Genomic DNA, 20,481 nt, shown 5'->3' on the forward strand with positions numbered 1-20,481 from the left:
TTTTCTGGCTACTACATTGACCCCTGGATGCAAAACAGAATTCAATGTAGCAACCTGTTGGATGAGGGGAATAAACCGCAAGATGGTGTCCTTAGTCCGGAAAAAATCCATACTAAAAAGGGGGGAAAAAGTGACACGCTCCATTCTCCCAATATTTTTGGGAGGGTCCCTTAATAAATCTGCCCGTGTCCTATTCGCAGTAATAGAGGAAGCCCTATTGAGTACCTGATCCGAATAGCCTCTTTTCTTAAGTCAACTCCTAATATGCGCAGCCTCCCTGGAGTAAGATGCTTCGGATGAACACAATCTTTTCGCTCGTAAAAGTTCACCAACGGGTAGGTTTTGCAGCGTATGAGGCATGTGGCAGCTACCTGCATGGAGGGAAGTGTTCCCACTGACAGGCTTCCTGTACAAGATGGAGTCAATGGTCCCGGTGGTGGGGTTACCAGATAGCCGGATATCCCGGAAGGGTGCCGATTGTACATGCAAATTTACCGTAAATCTCAAATTGAGATGACTATTATTGAAGTTTGTGTTAATGGTGTCCACGACCTCCTGGGGGGTACACTGCTCCCCAACATTGCATATCAAGAGCTGATCGTCAATATATCTTGCGTACCAGCAGATGGAATCAAAAAAGGGGTTGTTGTCCGTATAGATAAACTGTTCCTCCCAGTAGGCCATGTAAATGTTCGCCAATGCGCATGAAAAACTGGCACCCATTGGACATCCGGTAACCTGGAGGTAAAAGACCCCATTAAATTGAAAGAAATTATGCCTCAACAGGAAGCCTGTCGCCATGAGAATAAATTCCTTGAAAATGTCCTTCAAGGAACTGTATTTTTCGAGGTGGAAATGAAGGGCTTGCAAAGCCTCCCCGTGTGGTATACTGGGATATAGCGATATGACATCGCTTGTTATCCAGAAAGAGTGCTCAGTCCAATCCATCTTATCCAAATTCTGCAATAGGCTCTTAGTGTCTCTAATGTAGCCTGTGGTACGTCTCATAAGCGGTTGAATGATATGGTCTAACCAATCGCTTAGATTGCAGGTTAAAGAACCAGTGCTGGCAACAATGGGCCTCAGGGGAGGAGGGAATACCCCCTTGTGGGTTTTAGGAAGACCCTGAAAAATAGGGCATATGGGCGTGTCAACAAGAAGGTATTCATAAGTTTTTTTTATTTAGAATCCCCCATTCTAAACCCCGTGACAAAAGAACCTGCAGTTTGGAAGAAAAACTCGATGTTGGATCATGAGGTAATCGTCTATAGGTAGAGCTGTCACTTAAAATGGAAGAAATTTCCTTCTCATATAATGTGCTGTCCACCACCGAACCACCTTTGTCAGCCCTCCGGATGGTAATATGGCTGTTGCTCTTCAGGGCTTTCAAGGCTCCTCTTTCAGAAGGAGACAAATTGTCTTGGATTTTAGATTTTGTAGAAAGAATGCCCGTGACCTCAGTTTCACTCAAATCCTGAAAGGTGTCCATAATTGGCACTCTAGAGGCCACAGGGTAGAAATTAGGGTTCTTAGTAGCGAAGGGAGATGGTTCCGGTATACTCGTGCTGGATTCACCCCATTCCTGTAAGTGCATAATAGAAATTTGCTCTCTCAGGCCCAAATGTAAAGGAATAACCGAAGCATCATCAGTTGGCAGATCCGGTAAACTGCATTCATTACTGTCGGCTTGAGTGGTGTTGAAAAAGTGCCTTTTCACAGTGAGATTTCTCACAAATTTATTAATATCCTTAAGAGTCTGGAACAAGTTGGCTCTATTATTGGGAGCAAAGTTCAAGCCTCTCTGTAAAATACTAATCTGTGCTGAGCTCAAAATACATGAGAAACTGTGGAAAGAAAAGTTCAATAGGGTCTTACCCCAAAAAGGGAGGAAGATATGTAATAAAAACACACTCACCTATAATGGTTGTGCCAGTCACAACCACTATACAGGCATATATAAGATCCAGGTCCAGGCAGCAGTCCCAAAGTTGGCTGATAACAGAGAGTGATAGAAGAAGGGTCTTAATTCCGCGCCAAGGACTCAATGGATCCAGGAAGAGATTAATGCTTCTTTAATAACATGCACAAGTCTACGCGTTTCTGGAGACACAGCTCCCTTCATCAGGACATTGGCAAGAGAACATCAAATCTGGTTTCAAGTGAGATGGTGGAGTATAAAAGCATGCAATGATGTCATAGGAAACACCCATCCTGAAAAAAACAACCTTGAAAGCGGGCGGGATCCTGATCATTCTAGAAATCTGTATGTTCCAACAGTTCCCTGAATATTGAATTATGATCAAAAAAAGTTATATACACTTCTACTAACATACAGTAAATATGTACAATAATCCTGACAAAAGAAAAAATAAAATAGATATATAATATATAATAGATATACTGAACGACAAACACGGGGTTATAACCTGGTGTAAAAGAAAGAAAAACAACACTATGTCATGGAGGAGCAGAGACATCAACCACAGGACTACCGCCCCGAGTCGTAATTTATTATAGTCCTAAGGTGGTTTCCTATTAGGCAGGCAGCCTAAGGGTATAATGATGGAGCTCAAATTGCTGTCAAGGAATTGCTAGAAGAGAGCGGATGGCCGAGGGCTATGTGTGGAGTATATTGTGGAACCTTCAATGAAATGCAGTACGGAGCTAGTGTCAGAGAGGTGAACAAAGTTCAAAGGCGTGGGGAAAAAAACACAACCAAAGTACGCCTGTGCAGACTGGTGCTCAAAAAAACAGGCAAAAATCAGAGAGACACAGTGTCTAACATATAGAAACTCGGGGGATATATATTCACTGGGGGAAAAACTTTATATTGGATGGACCACGGTCAAAAAACAGCTCATCTATAATAAAAAATGGAGCAAGTTTTTTTTATATATATATTTTTATATTTATTTGGAAGTGTGCGTCCGATGTAATAGTATATAGGAATACATCACAAATATAGATCTTATTACTATTTAAATTATGTGGTTAGGGGGGGGGGTGAAAAAATGACAAGGGGCAAACTAAGTTTGAACCTCGTTCAACAAACTATAATAAGTTTAATTACTGGAGGAGGGGGATGATCAAAATGTAAAAGACTGGATAAGGGAGGAAAAAAAAAAAATATATATATTAATTTTTATTACGACATTAAAAAACTAGGAAGCATCTCTGTATTTAAAAGCAATTTACCCTAAAAATTTGAAAAAAAAATATATATATATATATATAAATATATAAAAAAAACTGGTTTAAGACGTAGATAAAAAACTGGTTTAAGACATATATAAAAATATGTTGTGGAATCATTAATAAATAATTATTATTACGGATATATAACCTAAAATCAATAGAATAGATCAGTGACCTCATTGAGACCCGACGGTTTGTGTACGTAGCCTATAGATCCAATAGGTCTCCTTTTTGTTGAGCATTTCCATACGGTTAGGGATAAAAGGTGGGATCTGTTCAATAGGGGTGACCCTAAGCTTAGATTTCCTATTGTGTGCTATAGTGACATGCCTAGACAATCCGTGTAGGAGAAAGCCTTTTTTAATGTTGTGACGATGTGAATTCAATCTATTGTGTAGTGGTTGTATCGTTCTGCCCACATACTGCTTATTACATTCACATTCGATCAAATAAATGACAGTCAGATTGGCATGTTAGGTGGGTTTTGATAGGAAAAAATTCCCCCCCTGAATTTTTTTTTATATAGATGAGCTGTTTTTTGACCGTGGTCCATCCAATATAAAGTTTTTCCCCCAGTGAATATATATCCCCCGAGTTTCTATATGTTAGACACTGTGTCTCTCTAATTTTTGCATGTTTTTTTTGAGCACCAGTCTGCACAGGCGTACTTTGGTTGTGTTTTTTTCCCCACACCTCTGAACTTTGTTCACCTCTCTGACACTAGCTCCGTACTGCATTTCATTGAAGGTTCCACAATATACTCCACACATAGCCCTCGGCCATCCGCTCTCTTCTAGCAATTCCTTGACAGCAATTTGAGATCCATCATTATACCCTTAGGCTGCCTGCCTAATAGGAAACCACCTTAGGACTATAATAAATTACGACTCGGGGCGGTAGTCCTGTGGTTGATGTCTCTGCTCCTCCATGACATCGTGTTGTTTTTCTTTCTTTTACACCAGGTTCTAACCCCGTGTTTGTCGTTCAGTATATCTATTATATATCTATTTTATTTTTTCTTTTGTCAGGATTATTGTACATATTTACTGTATGTTAGTAGAAGTGTATATAACTTTTTTTGATCATAATTCAATATTTAGGGAACTGTTGGGACATACAGATTTCTAGAATGATCAGGATCCCGCCCGCTTTCAAGGTTGTTTTTTTCAGGATGGTTGTTTCCTATGACATCATTGCATGCTTTTATACTCCACCATCTCACTTGAAACCAGATTTGATGTTCTCTTGCCAATGTCCTGATGAAGGGAGCTGTGTCTCCAGAAACGCGTAGACTTGTGCATGTTATTAAAGAAGCATTAATCTCTTCCTGGATCTATTGAGTCCTTGGCGCGGAATTAAGACCCTTCTTCTATCACTCTCTGTTATCAGCCAACTTTGGGACTGCTGCCTGGACCTGGATCTTATATATGCCTGTATAGTGGTTGTGACTGGCACAACCATTATAGGTGAGTGTGTTTTTATTACATATCTTCCTCCCTTTTTGGGGTAAGACCCTATTGCGCTTTTCTTTCCACAGTTTCTCATCTACTTTAATTGGGACCCGGCGTGACCGGCTCTTCTTATCTGTGGATACAGCAGCAGAGGGTCGTAATTATTCTTTGAACAATTGAATATTTTAATAATCGTTTGTCCTCCAGAGAGAGGCTAATTTTACAGACTGTTGGTTTACCCAAACTGTATGACATAGACATTGATGTGGATCTACCCAATGTGTACTCTGAGGAGGACACTGTAACCATGAGGAAATTATTTTTAAGACTGGAGGATCTTCTTAAAGAAGAAATGCATTTTAGCCTTGATGCAAGGTTTCTTTCCATATACCTTGAAGAGAAACTGTGTCCTAGAGGTCTTAGGATAAAACATGACTCTCCTTTTCCCTCAGATCCCATCTTCTCTGTTGAATGGGGAAACATTTTAAACACCTGTATGCAGGGCATGCTTCAGTGCCTTCACAAAAAAAGATCCATTTTGGCAAAGGAAGCCACTGCTAATATAGCTGAGGTGTACGAGGAACTCAGCCGCTTTGAACTGCATGCCGAGTTTAGGATTTTGAATACAGACATTAATACAAAATTGACCCAGTTGGAGCAAGATTCCATCTTTAGAAAATCAAAGAAACTGCAGAGAGACAGGCAGGATAAAATCTCAGATAAAAAACCCACTCCCCCTGGGAAGAATCCACCTAGGGATGGGGGCCCTAGAGGGTTCCAAAAGGAGACATACAAAAGGACTAGGTCCACCAGTTTCAACAGAAATTTCTTTAATAGCAAATTTCATAAGAACACAACTAATAAAGATAATTCTAATAACACTAAAGAACAGCACTCCAATACTAGTGAACCCCCTGTTTCTGCCCATGTAGCTCCCAATCCCACTCTTGCACCTCTAATCCCTGATGAGGTTTTCATTCCTGATCTAGGTGTAAAGGCCCCGAGTAACATCCAAAAGGTTAATACCCTGCCCAGAGACTTTGAAAAAACCAGGGAACAGCTGGCCCTGATCAGACTCCAGATTGAGAAGATTCGTAAGGAAAGAGAGACAATTGAGATCTCTGAGAACAATACCCCCAGTCTTCCAGGTACTGTCCCCACGGTCCAGGAAGATATGGATCTCTTAGATCTTTCCACTTATGATGAGTATACTCCACTCCCAGAGACCTTACCTGGGGTGGAAGAATTCAACCCCCTCCCATCTCAAGAGTTGGTCCGGAGTAATCCCACACAGAATATCATCACAATAGACAACACAGAAAAAAACAATATGTGCGTCCCTTTTTTAGCCATGGCCAAGAACACGGCCCTGAAAACGACGCACGTGCAGATGACGGATTTTCTCACCCCCAGATCAGGGAAGAGAAAAGATTACGGAGAGGGCGACGGGCTGGCCGCAGGGTCCAGCAAGAAAGACAAAAAAAGTCTAAAGTAATTAATCAAAAATCCAGTATTTTTAATTTATCCAGCCATATTCTGACTAAAGGGGAAGACCAAGTACTGAGCAAAGGTCTCTCCTTTTGCCCCTCAGCTCATGCCAATGATTTTGACATCTATCTGGATTTCCAGAAGTTCATCAGGAAGTTGACGTTGACCAGACACTTCCAGTTGAATAAATATAACTCCATGGAATCCTCGGGAGATCCTGAGGGATTTTTACATACAGACCTAAGACCAAAGTCTAGGTTTTACCCCTTGCAGAGCAAAGGTCACCATCTGAATATCTTCAGCGATCTCGTGCTGGAGGATTTCAAGAGATTGACCTGTTCCAGTTACCCCCATAAACCCAATCTGAGTTCAGAAGAGAAAAAAGGTCTCCGGTCCCTCAAAAATAATCATGAACTTGTTATCAGGAATGCTGACAAGGGAGGTGGCATAGTATTGCAGGATAAAGAGACATACATAAAAGAAGCATTGAGGAATTTATCTAATCCATCACACTATAAAATAGTAGGGATTGAAGAATATGATAATGCAGTGGTCAATTACCGTATATTCATACAAACATCTGTGGACATGAGGATACTCAATAAAAATGAGAAAGCCTTCTTGGAGATTGATAATCCAAGAATGGCTTTTTACTATCATTTACCAAAAATTCACAAGAGCTTGGTGGATCCCCCAGGGCGACCTATTATCTCAGGGATAGATTCCCTCACGGTTAATTTAGCCGCCTATATAGACTGTATCATGAGGGTCCATGTACTGAATTTGAAGAGTTACCTTCGTGATTCCACACAGCTCATCACTCTAACTAAAGATATTGAATGGAAGGAATCCTATCTTTTCATTTCTCTAGATATTACGGCTTTTTATACCAATATTGCGCATGACCTTGGGCTGGAGTGTTTTAAACAATTTTTAATGGTAGATGATCGCCTACCAATGGGTCAGAAAGACTTCATCCTGAAAGGGATGGAGTTCATTTTAACTAATAATTTCTTCTCTTTCCAAGATAAAATATACCATCAGCACTGCGGGACCGCGATGGGCTCTAAGGTCGCACCGACGTTCGCAAATTTATTTATGGGGGCCTTTGAGCTTTTATATATTTATAATTCAAATTTTTTTAAACACATCATTTTGGATAAACGTTATATCGATGACCTGTTCGTCATATGGGATAATACCAGTAATAATGTGGGGTTGTTTCTGGAACACCTGTTGAGTAACAATTGGGGTCTGTCCTTCTCACCCAATATACAGAAGGACAGTATTGATTTTCTGGATCTGACCCTCTGGCACAACAATGGGCAAATTTCGACAAAAACCTATTTCAAGAAGGTTGACAGCAATGGGTATATTCATTATTCCAGCAGTCACTACAGCAAGTGGCTTATTAATATACCAAAGAACCAATACAAAAGAATCCGTAAGAACTGTTCGCTCAACATTGATTTTAAACAACAGGCTGACATTTTAAAGGAGAGGTTCCTTGAGAAAGAATACCCCCTTAACCTTGTCAAGGGAGCGTATAAAGCTACGAGTACCCTGACCCAGACAGATTTGATCAGACAAAAAGTAACGGGGATTGGGGACACAAAGCCCTGTGACTTTTCCTCAAACGTCCTCACCACTTTCAGTAATGATGGTGAGAGGATCAGGAAGATTCTTTCCAAACATTGGGGGGTTCTCCTAAATGACCCGGTCCTAGGGGGGTGCTTACCGGCACAACCCGGGGTGACCTTCAGGAGAGCCTCTAGCTTAAAGAATATGCTAGCCCCCAGTAGACTTAGGGAGGTTCCCATCTCCCAGTCTTCTGTCAAACCCTGTGGTGCTTATAAATGCCTTATGAGGAACTGCCTTTGTTGTTACTCGATACAACATAAGAGGACACAATTCTGTTCTGGTTCAGGGGGGGGAATTTTTTCCTATCAAAACCCACCTAACATGCCAATCTGACTATGTCATTTATTTGATCGAATGTGAATGTAATAAGCAGTATGTGGGCAGAACGATACAACCACTACACAATAGATTGAATTCACATCGTCACAACATTAAAAAAGGCTTTCTCCTACACGGATTGTCTAGGCATGTCACTATAGCACACAATAGGAAATCTAAGCTTAGGGTCACCCCTATTGAACAGATCCCACCTTTTATCCCTAACCGTATGGAAATGCTCAACAAAAAGGAGACCTATTGGATCTATAGGCTACGTACACTTAAACCGTCGGGTCTCAATGAGGTCACTAATCTATTCTATTGATTTTAGGTTATATATACCCGTAATAATAATTATTTATTAATGATTCCACAACATATTTTTATATATGTCTTAAACCAGTTTTTTATATACGTCTTAAACCATTTTTTTTTATATATATATATTTTTTTTTCAAATTTTTAGGGTAAATTGCTTTTAAATACAGAGATGCTTCCTAGTTTTTTAATGTCGTAATAAAAATTAATATATATATATTTTTTTTTTTTTCCTCCCTTATCCAGTCTTTTACATTTTGATCATCCCCCTCCTCCAGTAATTAAACTTATTATAGTTTGTTGAACGAGGTTCAAACTTAGTTTGCCCCTTGTCATTTTTTCACCCCCCCTCCTAACCACATAATTTAAATAGTAATAAGATCTATATTTGTGATGTATTCCTATATACTATTACATCGGACGCACACTTCCAAATAAATATAAAAATATATATATATATAAAAAAAACTTGCTCCTTTTTTTATTATAGATGAGCTGTTTTTTGACCGTGGTCCATCCAATATAAAGTTTTTCCCCCAGTGAATATATATCCCCCGAGTTTCTATATGTTAGACACTGTGTCTCTCTGATTTTTGCCTGTTTTTTTTGAGCACCAGTCTGCACAGGCGTACTTTGGTTGTGTTTTTTCCCCACGCCTCTGAACTTTGTTCACCTCTCTGACACTAGCTCCGTACTGCATTTCATTGAAGGTTCCACAATATACTCCACACATAGCCCTCGGCCATCCGCTCTCTTCTAGCAATTCCTTGACAGCAATTTGAGCTCCATCATTATACCCTTAGGCTGCCTGCCTAATAGGAAACCACCTTAGGACTATAATAAATTACGACTCGGGGCGGTAGTCCTGTGGTTGATGTCTCTGCTCCTCCATGACATCGTGTTGTTTTTCTTTCTTTTACACCAGGTTCTAACCCCGTGTTTGTCGTTCAGTATATCTATTATATATTATATATCTATTTTATTTTTTCTTTTGTCAGGATTATTGTACATATTTACTGTATGTTAGTAGAAGTGTATATAACTTTTTTGATCATAATTCAATATTCAGGGAACTGTTGGAACATACAGATTTCTAGAATGATCAGGATCCCGCCCGCTTTCAAGGTTGTTTTTTTCAGGATGGGTGTTTCCTATGACATCATTGCATGCTTTTATACTCCACCATCTCACTTGAAACCAGATTTGATGTTCTCTTGCCAATGTCCTGATGAAGGGAGCTGTGTCTCCAGAAACGCGTAGACTTGTGCATGTTATTAAAGAAGCATTAATCTCTTCCTGGATCCATTGAGTCCTTGGCGCGGAATTAAGACCCTTCTTCTATCACTCTCTGTTATGAGCTCAAAATACAGGCAGATAAATTAAGTACTGAGATTTCTAAGGATTCCGGTTGTGCTAATTCCTCCAGTACTTGTGTCTCCTGGAGCACAGGAGATATCTTCTCTCCCCCCCCGCTTATGCTTTCTCCCTCCTCTCCGTGGCCTGCGTTTTTTGCCAGCTGTTTTTTTTAGTAACGTGGAGTATGGATACCCTATTAGACTCATACGAGCTAACACTGCCATCCGTGGAGTCAAGTTCTGTGGAGGAGAAATATACAGCTCTACTGCCTTGTGAATGCTGATTGTGCTTTTTTAAGATAGATTTTTTTCCTCATGGCACTATGCCAGGTGTAAACCTGCTTGGACTCATAGTCCTGGGTGTCCCTACGATATTTACTCTGTTTGAGCTCCATAATGCTGGATTCAACCTTGTCTATGGTGTTCCTGAACCTGGTATTTAATTTGTCAAAGTCAGATGGATCGTAAGTTCTGACTAAATAGGAGTGTATATCTTTAATTTTGACATCCAGATCCTGGATACGCATTTGTTCCTTTTTCACAATCAGGTCCATTAACTTTCAATGAGCAAGTAGTTAACACAGAATTCCATTCTTCCGTGAATTGGCCGGAGAAGATATAAGTGGGGGATTTTTTAATTTTAAGGCCCCTCGGGACCATGTTTTTATCAATATCTCTCTTTATAGTCATAGAATCCCACCACTTTTTAAGTCGTTGTATGGAAATCTTCTCCAAATCCCAAAATAAGTCATCACTCTGTGCCGTGCGCAGATCAGTAGGTTCCGAAAAAACATTTTCAAACCTCTTCCTTCGCTCCTCGTTATCAAGGAAAGCAGAGGTGTCCATCCTCGTTAGTACAAAAAAAGTCCAATAATATATGCAGTTGAAAGGATGTAGACTACATATTTATCATCATTACAACATATTTTCTCATTGGAATCTAGTAACGTTACTACGACATTTAATATTTATTAGTGAAGACCTTTTGATGTACATCCTTTCAACTGCATATATTATTGGACTTTTTTTGTACTAACGAGGATGGACACCTCTGCTTTCCTTGATAACGAGGAGCGAAGGAAGAGGTTTGAAAATGTTTTTTCGGAACCTACTGATCTGCGCGCGGCACAGAGTGATGACTTACACAATGATGGTATCCATACATTTTGGGATTTGGAGAAGATTTCCATACAACGACTTAAAACGTGGTGGGATTCTATGACTTTAAAGAGATATATTGATAAAAACATGGTCCAGAGGGGCCTTAGAATTAAAAAATCCCCCACTTGTATCTTCTCCGACCAATTCATGGAAGAATGGAATTCTGTGTTAACTACTTGCTCATTGAAGTTAATGGACCTGATTGTGAAGGAGGAACAAATGCGTATCCAGGATCTGGATGTCAAAATTAAAGATATACACTCCTATTTAGTCAGAACTAACGATCCATCTGACTTTGACAAATTAAATGCCAGGTTCAGGAACACCATAGACAAGGTTGAATCCAGCATTATGGAGCTCAAACAGAGTAAATATCGTAGGGACACCCAGGACTATGAGTCCAAGCAGGTTTACACCTGGCATACTGCCATGAGGAAAAAATCTATCTTAAAAAAGCACAATCCGCATTCACAAGGCAGTAGAGCTGTATATTTCTCCTCCACAGAACTTGACTCCACGGATGGCAGCGTTAGCTCGTATGAGTCTAATAGGGATATCCAAACTCCACGTTACTCAAAAAAACAGCAGGCAAAAAATGCAGGCCACGGAGAGGAGGGAGAGAGCAAAAGCGGGGGGGGAGAGAAGATATCTCCTGTGCTCCAGGAGACACAAGTACTGGAGGAATTAGCACAACCGGAATCCTTAGAAATCTCAGTACTTAATTTATCTGCCTGTATTTTGAGCGCAGCACAGATTAGTATTTTACAGAGAGGCTTGAACTTTGCTCCCAATAATAGAGCCAACTTGTTCCAGACTCTTAAGGATATTAATACATTTGTGAGAAATCTCACTGTGAAAAGGCACTTTTTCAACACCACTCAAGCCGACAGTAATGAATGCAGTTTACCGGATCTGCCAACTGATGATGCTTCGGTTATTCCTTTACATTTGGGCCTGAGAGAGCAAATTTCTATTATGCACTTACAGGAATGGGGTGAATCCAACACGAGTATACCGGAACCATCTCCCTTTGCTACTAAGAACCCTAATTTCTACCCTGTGGCCTCTAGAGTGCCAATTATGGACACCTTTCAGGATTTGAGTGAAACTGAGGTCACGGGCATTCTTTCTACAAAATCTAAAATCCAAGACAATTTGTCTCCTTCTGAAAGAGGAGCCTTGAAAGCCCTGAAGAGCAACAGCCATATTACCATCCGGAGGGCTGACAAAGGTGGTTCGGTGGTGGACAGCACATTATATGAGAAGGAAATTTCTTCCATTTTAAGTGACAGCTCTACCTATAGACGATTACCTCATGATCCAACATCGAGTTTTTCTTCCAAACTGCAGGTTCTTGTGTCACGGGGTTTAGAATGGGGGATTCTAAATAAAAAAAAACGTATGAATACCTTGTTGACACGCCCATATGCCGTATTTTTCAGGGTCTTACTAACACCCACAAGGGGGTATTCCCTCTTCCGCTGAGGCCCATTGTTGCCAGCACTGGTTCTTTAACCTGCAATCTAAGCGATTGGTTAGACCATATCATTCAACCGCTTATGAGACGTACCACAGGATACATTAGAGACACTAAGAGCCTATTTCAGAATTTGGATAAGATGGATTGGACTGAGCACTCTTTCTGGATAACAAGCGATGTCATATCGCTATATCCCAGTATACCACACGGGGAGGCTTTGCAAGCCCTTCATTTCCACCTCGAAAAATACAGTTCCTTGGAGGACATTTTCAAGGAATTTATTCTCATGGCGACAGGCTTCCTGTTGAGGCATAATTTCTTTCAATTTAATGGGGTCTTTTACCTCCAGGTTACCGGATGTCCAATGGGTGCCAGTTTTTCATCCGCATTGGCGAACATTTACATGGCCTACTGGGAGGAACAGTTTATCTATACGGACAACAACCCCTTTTTGGATTCCAACTGCTGGTACACAAGATAGCATCAGCTCTTGATATGCAATGTTGGGGAGCAGGGTACCCCCTAGGAGGTCGTGAACGCCATTAACACATACTTCAATAATAATCATCTCAATTTGAGATTTACGGTAAATTTGTATGTACAATCGGCACCCTTCTGGGACATCCGGCTATCTGGTAACCCCACCACCGGGACCATTGACTCCATCTTGTACAGGAAGCCTGTCAGTGGGAACACTTCCCTCCATGTAGGTAGCTGCCACATGCCTCATACGCTGCAAAACCTACCCGTTGGTGAACTTTTACGAGCGAAAAGATTGTGTTCATCCGAAGCATCTTACTCCAGGGAGGCTGCGCATATTAGGAGTAGACTTAAGAAAAGAGGCTATTCGGATCAGGTACTCAATAGGGCTTCCTCTATTACTGTGAATAGGACACGGGCGGATTTATTAAGGGACCCTCCCAAAAATATTGGGAGAATGGAGCGTGTCACTTTCTCCACCCCTTTTAGTACAGATTTTTTCCGGATTAAGGAAACCATCTTGCGGTTTATTCCCCTCATCCAACAGGATGCTACATTGAATTCTGTTTTGCATCCAGGGGTCAATGTGGTAGCCAGAAAAGCTTGCACCATAGGTAACATGGTGGCACCAAGTTTGTACTCTAGCAATAAATCTGAAAAGACCTGGCTCAGCACCTTAGGTAGCTACAGATGTGGCTCCAACCGATGCAATCTTTGCAAATTCATAAATAAGACTACATTTTTTGTGGGGGAAAATAATGAGAATTTTAAAATTAATTCGTTCATCAATTGTTCCTCCACTCAGGATATATATTGCTACATGTACTACCTGCTACAAAAATTACGTTGGCTGCACTTCAAGAACCCTGAGAGTTAGGATATCGGAGCATGTTAGAGTACCTCTTACTACCTCCGATACAACCTCTATGAATTACACTCCAGTTAAACGCTCTTTGTCGGGTCTGATGAGACATTTCATAGAACACCATTCAGCGGACTTCTCTTCCCTCAGGATCACTGGTATAGAGCATGTCCCCAGGCCCCCTCGTGGAGGGGATTGGTTTCAAGCATTATTATATGCGGAGGCCAAGTGGATTCTGAAACTTAATTACAGATATCCTGGCGGCCTCAACTACCGCTCCGATTTACGATATTTTTTTTTATATTTTTTGATATGATATACCCCATCATCATTATTATTTCGTATTTACTGTTTATTTTCATCAATTTTATTTTTACTAATTGGCCTCTCCACATATTAAATTATTTATTTTTCACTTTCCCACCCCCTTTCCCCACTGGTCCCCGCTTCCTTTCCCCTCCTGGTCTCTTCCCCCCCCCCCCGGCCCTTTCCTTTCCCCCTTTTTTTTTTTTTCTCAGATCCATATATAATGGTATGATCTCAACATTTAATGTTTAGGATCTATTTCTTCATAAGTAATCTATGATACTTTTATAATTTATATTATATCTAACCTATTTTTTGCAGCTATTGTTTTCGGTTATCTGCCCTCCATTTACCACAGAATGTCATTGCACCTGTTTTTTTTATGCAATCAAGGTACCTCCGCCCCGACCTAGTTCCTACCTCTTGTATTAGTCTATATTTTAGTAAAGAAGATGTGGAGAAAAAGCGCAAAAAGGGTCTTACCCCAATATGTGCGGGATGCGGGGGGGGAGCAATACTACTCACCAGATGGAGTTGTGAAAGTCACAACTACTGTAATCGCATGTAGAAATAGACCACGGCAGCAGCAACCCAAACTGCAGATAACAGAGAAAGGTAGAGATGGGCGGCACGGTTGCTCAGTGGTTAGCACTGCAGCCTTGCAGCGCTGGGGTCCTGGGTTCAAATCCCACCAAGGACACCATCTGCAAGGAGTTTGTATGTTTTCCCCGTGTTTGCGTGGGTTTCCTCCGGGTTCTCCGGTTTCCTCCCACACTCCAAAGACATACAGATAGGGACTCTCGATTGTGAGCCCCAATGTGGAAAGTTTGCCAATGTATGTAAAGCGCTGTGGAATTAACAGCGCTATATAAATGACTAAAATTATTATTATTAATTAATTAATATTATTATTGTTATAGTGGATTATAAGGTAGTGAAAAATACCGGGATGAGACACACAAAAAGGATGGTGAAAGAGACGACGGAGAACATGTCCTCTAAAGGAAAGGGATCTAAAAGTAGTAAAACCAGAGTATAAAAGCAAAGTGCAAACAAAAAAACGGGCTAAGGCGATTAAAAATACTGACGGAGAAAAAAATCCCCGGGGGGAACTCCATAAAATTATAAGAATATATAAAAAAACATCAATAGTAAACTAAAAGGACCTGGCATAAAACAACATTAAAAAACTCTATAAAACCAATGGAAGATAATATGTATAAAAGTATAATATATATGTATATATATATATATTATACTTATATAATATAATATATATATATAATCAGTGTAATAAATACATATTAAAGGAAATACACATAAATAGATTCCAAAATGATACAGAATAATACGAAGACACAACTAGGACGGTATCTAATGAAATAAATCCGTGACCTCATTGAGGCCCCGAGGTTTTAGGCTATGTGCCCACGGGACTCTGTATCTGCGGATTTTTCTGCAGCTAGATCCGCAGCATTCCCCCGGAATCCGCACCTTTTCTAAGGTGCTGATTTTGTGCGGATTTCGTTGTGGATTTTGCGATTTTATATATATATATATTTTTTTTTTTTTTACATTCAATTGAATAGGCAAAATCCGCAGGTAAATCCGCAACAATAATTGACATGCTGCAGATTTTTCCGCACGAAAATCCGCATCATTTCCGCTGCGGAAAAATCCGCAGCGTGAGCACAGCATTTCCCAAATGCCATAGAAATGGCTGGGGAGTAGCTGTGCTGCAAATTTCTGAAAAATCAGCGGCATTTCCGCGAGAAATCTGCGGCAAAGTCCGCGCATTTTCCGCAGCATGGGCACATAGCCTTAGGGTATTAAGTTTGTATATCCAATAGGTTTCCTTCCTATTAAGGACCTCAATCCGATTAGGTGTATGTGGGAGTATATGTTCAATTGGAGTGACCCTTAATTTAATTTTCCTTTCATGATATAGGGTTACATGTCGGGATAGACCATGGAGCATAAAACCCACCTTTATATTATGTCTGTGGGAGTTCATTAACATAGCGTTTATCACAGTCACACTCTATTAGGTATATTACGAAGTCAGATTGACAAGTAAAACCTTTTTTAAGAGAGTGGACAGTAATGGTTATATAGACTTAACTAGTAACCATTACTACAAGTGGTTGTTAAATGTACCTAGAAACCAGTTTCAAAGGATTAGGAAACATTGCACATTGGATAAGGATTTCAAGGATCAGGCCTTGGTACTGAGAGAAAGGTTTCTTGATAAAAAATATCCCCTCACCATTATTAAAAAAGCTTATCAAGCCAACAGAGGTCTAAAACAGATGGATCTAATTGAAAACAAAAAGGTTGGTACTCCTGAGGAACGAGGTGACCCTGATAATAAGTTTTCTTCCCATTTCCTCACTACCTACAGCTGTGATGGGAATATAATCAAAAGCATCCTAAGGAAACATTGGACTATACTCCATAACGACCCATACCTTAAAGAGGTGTTACCTGCTTACCCAGGAATTGCATACCGTAGGGCCTCCAGCCTAATAAACCAATTGGCCCAGAGTAGGCTTAGGGGTAATTCCAGTCCCATTACTATCAATAAACCTATGGGGTCTTATAAGTGCTATGCTAAAAATTGTTTATGTTGTAAAACTATCCAGCATGGAAGGGTCAATTTTGGTTTGGCCCCGGGGGGAGTGGATTTTTTGATAAAAGGACACCTTAAGCTGGTGTCACACATAACGACGACGACAACGACGTCGCTGCAACGTCACCATATTCTGTGACGTTGCAGCGACCATAGATGATCGTTAGTAAGCTGTCAAACATGCTAAATAAAGCAGCGACGAAGCAGAGATCATAGCGACGTCGACGGTCGTTGTGTGGTTTCAGACATGTCTTTGCACGACGAGTCAGAGGTGTGGTTTTAACCCCTAGATAAGGTTTGCGTTATCTCTTTTCACGCCCCTCTGTTCCTATTGGTGATCGCTACAGCGCTTTGCGTTGTCTTTCTTCACGCCCCTCTGTTCCGATTGGTCATCACTACAGCGTCGCCTGATTGGGTGACCGTATCAAACAAAAGACGACGCAGTAGCGCTTCCATTCACTCTACCTGAGCTTTTTCAGAACGCAGTTTGTTGCAGTGATTTTTTCAATTTGTTGATTTCGTCTTGGATTTTTAATATTCTCCTGACTTAAAGGTAAGTAATTTTTTTGGGCAGTATTATACCAATATTCTAGTACATCGTGACATTAATATAGCAACTGTATTCTTGTATATTGTGGCAGTATTATAGTTATATTTAGTTATATTTATCTATGTACATAGGGGGAAGTATTATAGCTTTTCTATTCCTGACGTTATATATTCAATACCGCTGTACATATAGTTATGTTCTTGTACATAGGGGCAGTATTATAGTAGTTATATTCTTGTGCATAGGGGCAGTATTATAGTAGTTAAATTCTTGTATATAGGGGGCAGTATGATAGTAGTTATATTCTTGTACATAGGGGGCCGTATTATAGTAGTTATATTATTGGACATAGGAGCAGTATTAAAGTAGTTGTACATAGGTGGCAGTATTATAGCAGCTATATTCTTGTGCTTAGTTTATAACAATGTAGTAATACATTAATTTCCTTTTTTTTCAGATGTCTTCCAACAAACAAGAATTCATAAGGGAGGTGATTGAGATGTATCAATCCCTGCCTTGTTTGTGGAAGATAAAGTCTGTCGATTACAGCAATCGATACAAGAAAAAGCAGGCCTATGAGCAGCTTATTGAATTGTTCCAGAGGCATAACCCTACGGAGACCATTACGACAGAGATTGTGCGAAAGAAAATCCAGGGTCTTCGCACCGTTTATAAAAAGGAACTAAATAAGGTGGAAAAGGCCAGCAAATCTGGTGCCGGAACGGAGGAACTTTACGTTCCAAAGCTTTGGTACTACGATTTGCTGGCCTTCATAAGAGACCAAGAGGTACCACGGACAATAACATCGCTGTCCTTTGGTCCCGGAACACAGCCTGAGGTCCGGTCTGACACCACAGTTGGAGATGTAAGTACCTTTGTGAAACTTTTGATGTACATGGCATTATTTAATTGAAAATAGTTACTACGGTTTTCTATGATTACTGTTGCAGATTTCAAAATGTATCCCTTCCAGTTCAGATAAGTATACTCCTTTACTAGTTTCTCCACACTCTATTTTCATACCATGTAATGACATTTCATATCTTGTAGTACTAGTCTGCCCCTCCCATTAGTTTCCAGTGCATGTGTATCCCTGTGCCTGCTGCTCATGATATCTGATTTTAACATCATTTTTATTGTTCCGCAGGATCGTTGTGAAGCTGGGCCAATAGTGACAGGTGGTGATGATGAAATTGCCGGGACGTCCGAGGAGACCGCAGAAGCTCCATTACCGCGGCGGATCTCCTCAACCCGTAAGAGGCAGCCGAACAACTCATCTTCAACAGACCTTATGGATATGGCGAAGAAAATCCTGGAGCAGCACAGCAGACCATCCATTTGCGGATTTGCCCAGCTTACGGATGAAAGACTCCGTAAGCTGGATGACAAACAAAGAGTTCATGTCGAAAGGGTCATGCTGGAGGCCCTCAACAAGGCGGCAGAGGGGAAACTGACAGACTCCTCAAAAGTGTGTGACGTAGAACATCGACAACAGTCTTCATGGGATCAAGTGCCATGGATGAGGATGGAGCCTCCACCACACCTCCAGCATGACCCCCCCGCACAGTATCCCATGTTCCCCCCAACGAACCAATTTTTCAGCCCACAGAGGCAACATTTAAATGACTCGAATAAGCAATACCAAAATTTATAGTTTTTGTTTTTTGTTATAATATTTATGCTGTTTTTGTTGTTGTTTAAGCAATGTTAGGGAATTGTAATAAAAAATGTCTTTGATTTCAAACTTTTGTACAGCTTTCATGAATTCTGCATAACATTATTCACGGGGTAAAGGGTTGGGTGGAGGTCAAGGTCGCCATCATGGCACAACTCTACAGATGCACGATGCACATATATAATGTGTGTGTGTGGGTGTTTTTTTTTATTTTTTTTAAATAAGAATGTTTTTGTGGGTTCTTTGTTTTAAAGCTGTGGTGGGGAACATAGTGCTCTCCCTGCTGCCTTCTAGTGCTGTCACTGTCAGTGCTGTTTGTGTTATGCCACCTACAGCTCTTTGTGCTGCCACCTATTGCTGTGTTGCCCAGGGATTGGGGGGGAAATGAGATCCTGGCCAAGGGGTTACTTCTGCAGGTATCCCGGTGTCGTGACCCGGTCTGTAATGTCAAGCTCCCAAAAAAGAGGGGGATTAGGTAGGGGGAATTGTCTGTCACGCCACCCGTGGGTTGCGTTGATAAGGTGGTGGCACCGCCACTGCCTCTGGGGACCGTGCCCGGGACTGATGGTGTGGGGCAGCTAGGTGGGATACCCTCCACGGGTAGGGGGATTTATAGTCCCACGGACCAATTGGGAGAGGTAGTTTGTAGAGTGACGGGTACAGTCCTCGCCTTGTACCGGGTGGTGCAGGAGTACTCACAGTATAAACCAATAACTAACCCCAGTCCAGTAATTAACCAAGTTGCTGGTAACAGGTGCCAACGGCCCGCTGCTGTGAAGACGGGTCCCACACCCGTGTGTGTAATTCAGGTGATCTTTTCCTGCCCGAGGTATGTGTCTTCTTTTCACACTGGTCCGTACTGGGTCCCGACAGCTGGCACCCCTCTCCTGGTCCACTTCGGGTCCCACAAGAGGCTGGCCCATTCCTGAGGCCGTGAGTACCACTCACCCCAGCCCCACACAGGGGCTGCTTATGTGACGCCCTGGACTAGCCAGGTGGTCTCAGAGGTAACATCACACACACACACACCCTCCCCTGGACAGTCAAGATCATTGAAAAAAAAAAAAAAAACATTGTTGCCACTCTACAGTCTTGATGTCCTCCTGTTTTCGTGGGGAGGGGGTGAGTGGGGTCTGATTGGCTGGTGTGTGTTTGTGTGTGGGAACCTCCCCAAGGGAGGGTTAAATCAGCATCAATAACATGTATGCAGACCTCTGTAACACCCAGGTTTTGCCAGGGCGGCACAGTGCTCTTTGTGCTGCCAACTACTGCTCAGGGTGATGTATATGCCCCATACTCTTAAGGGATGTATATGACGCAGCCTCTCCTCAGTGTTTCCTGTGATGTATATGCCCTAGCTTCTCCTGTGTTGTGTATGCCCCCAGCCTCTCCAGACCAAGACATACATGGAAATGTAGTGGTGAGAATCAAAATGATCAATCTCACCGAACATCACAGTCTCTCCAGCCACCACTCTGGGGCTGATTTTATTAATTATTTTAACAAATATAGCCTGGTCGTGTTCAAGTTGATAATTTGGTGTGGCCCCCGTTGGTTGGTAGAAAATTCCAA

The 20,481-nt window shown here is 41.2% G+C and overlaps 1 protein-coding gene across 2 annotated transcripts in view; it reads left to right on the top strand.

Annotated features, from left to right (window-relative positions):
* TCF20 (transcription factor 20) overlaps positions 1-18,942 on the top strand; it is a 379,410-nt gene extending 360,468 nt beyond the window's left edge. The window contains exons 5-6 of one of the 2 annotated variants that reach the window (XR_012725109.1): positions 17,692-18,099; positions 18,185-18,942. The gene's annotated coding sequence lies outside the window, so the exon portion shown is untranslated. Of the gene's footprint in view, positions 1-17,691 lie in introns of both variants that reach the window. The other variant, XM_075321943.1, reaches the window with a different exon arrangement.
* Positions 18,943-20,481: the final 1,539 nt, after the last annotated feature.

This window comes from Anomaloglossus baeobatrachus, chromosome 8, assembly GCF_048569485.1.
Source record: "Anomaloglossus baeobatrachus isolate aAnoBae1 chromosome 8, aAnoBae1.hap1, whole genome shotgun sequence".
Taxonomy (NCBI): domain Eukaryota; kingdom Metazoa; phylum Chordata; class Amphibia; order Anura; family Aromobatidae; genus Anomaloglossus; species Anomaloglossus baeobatrachus.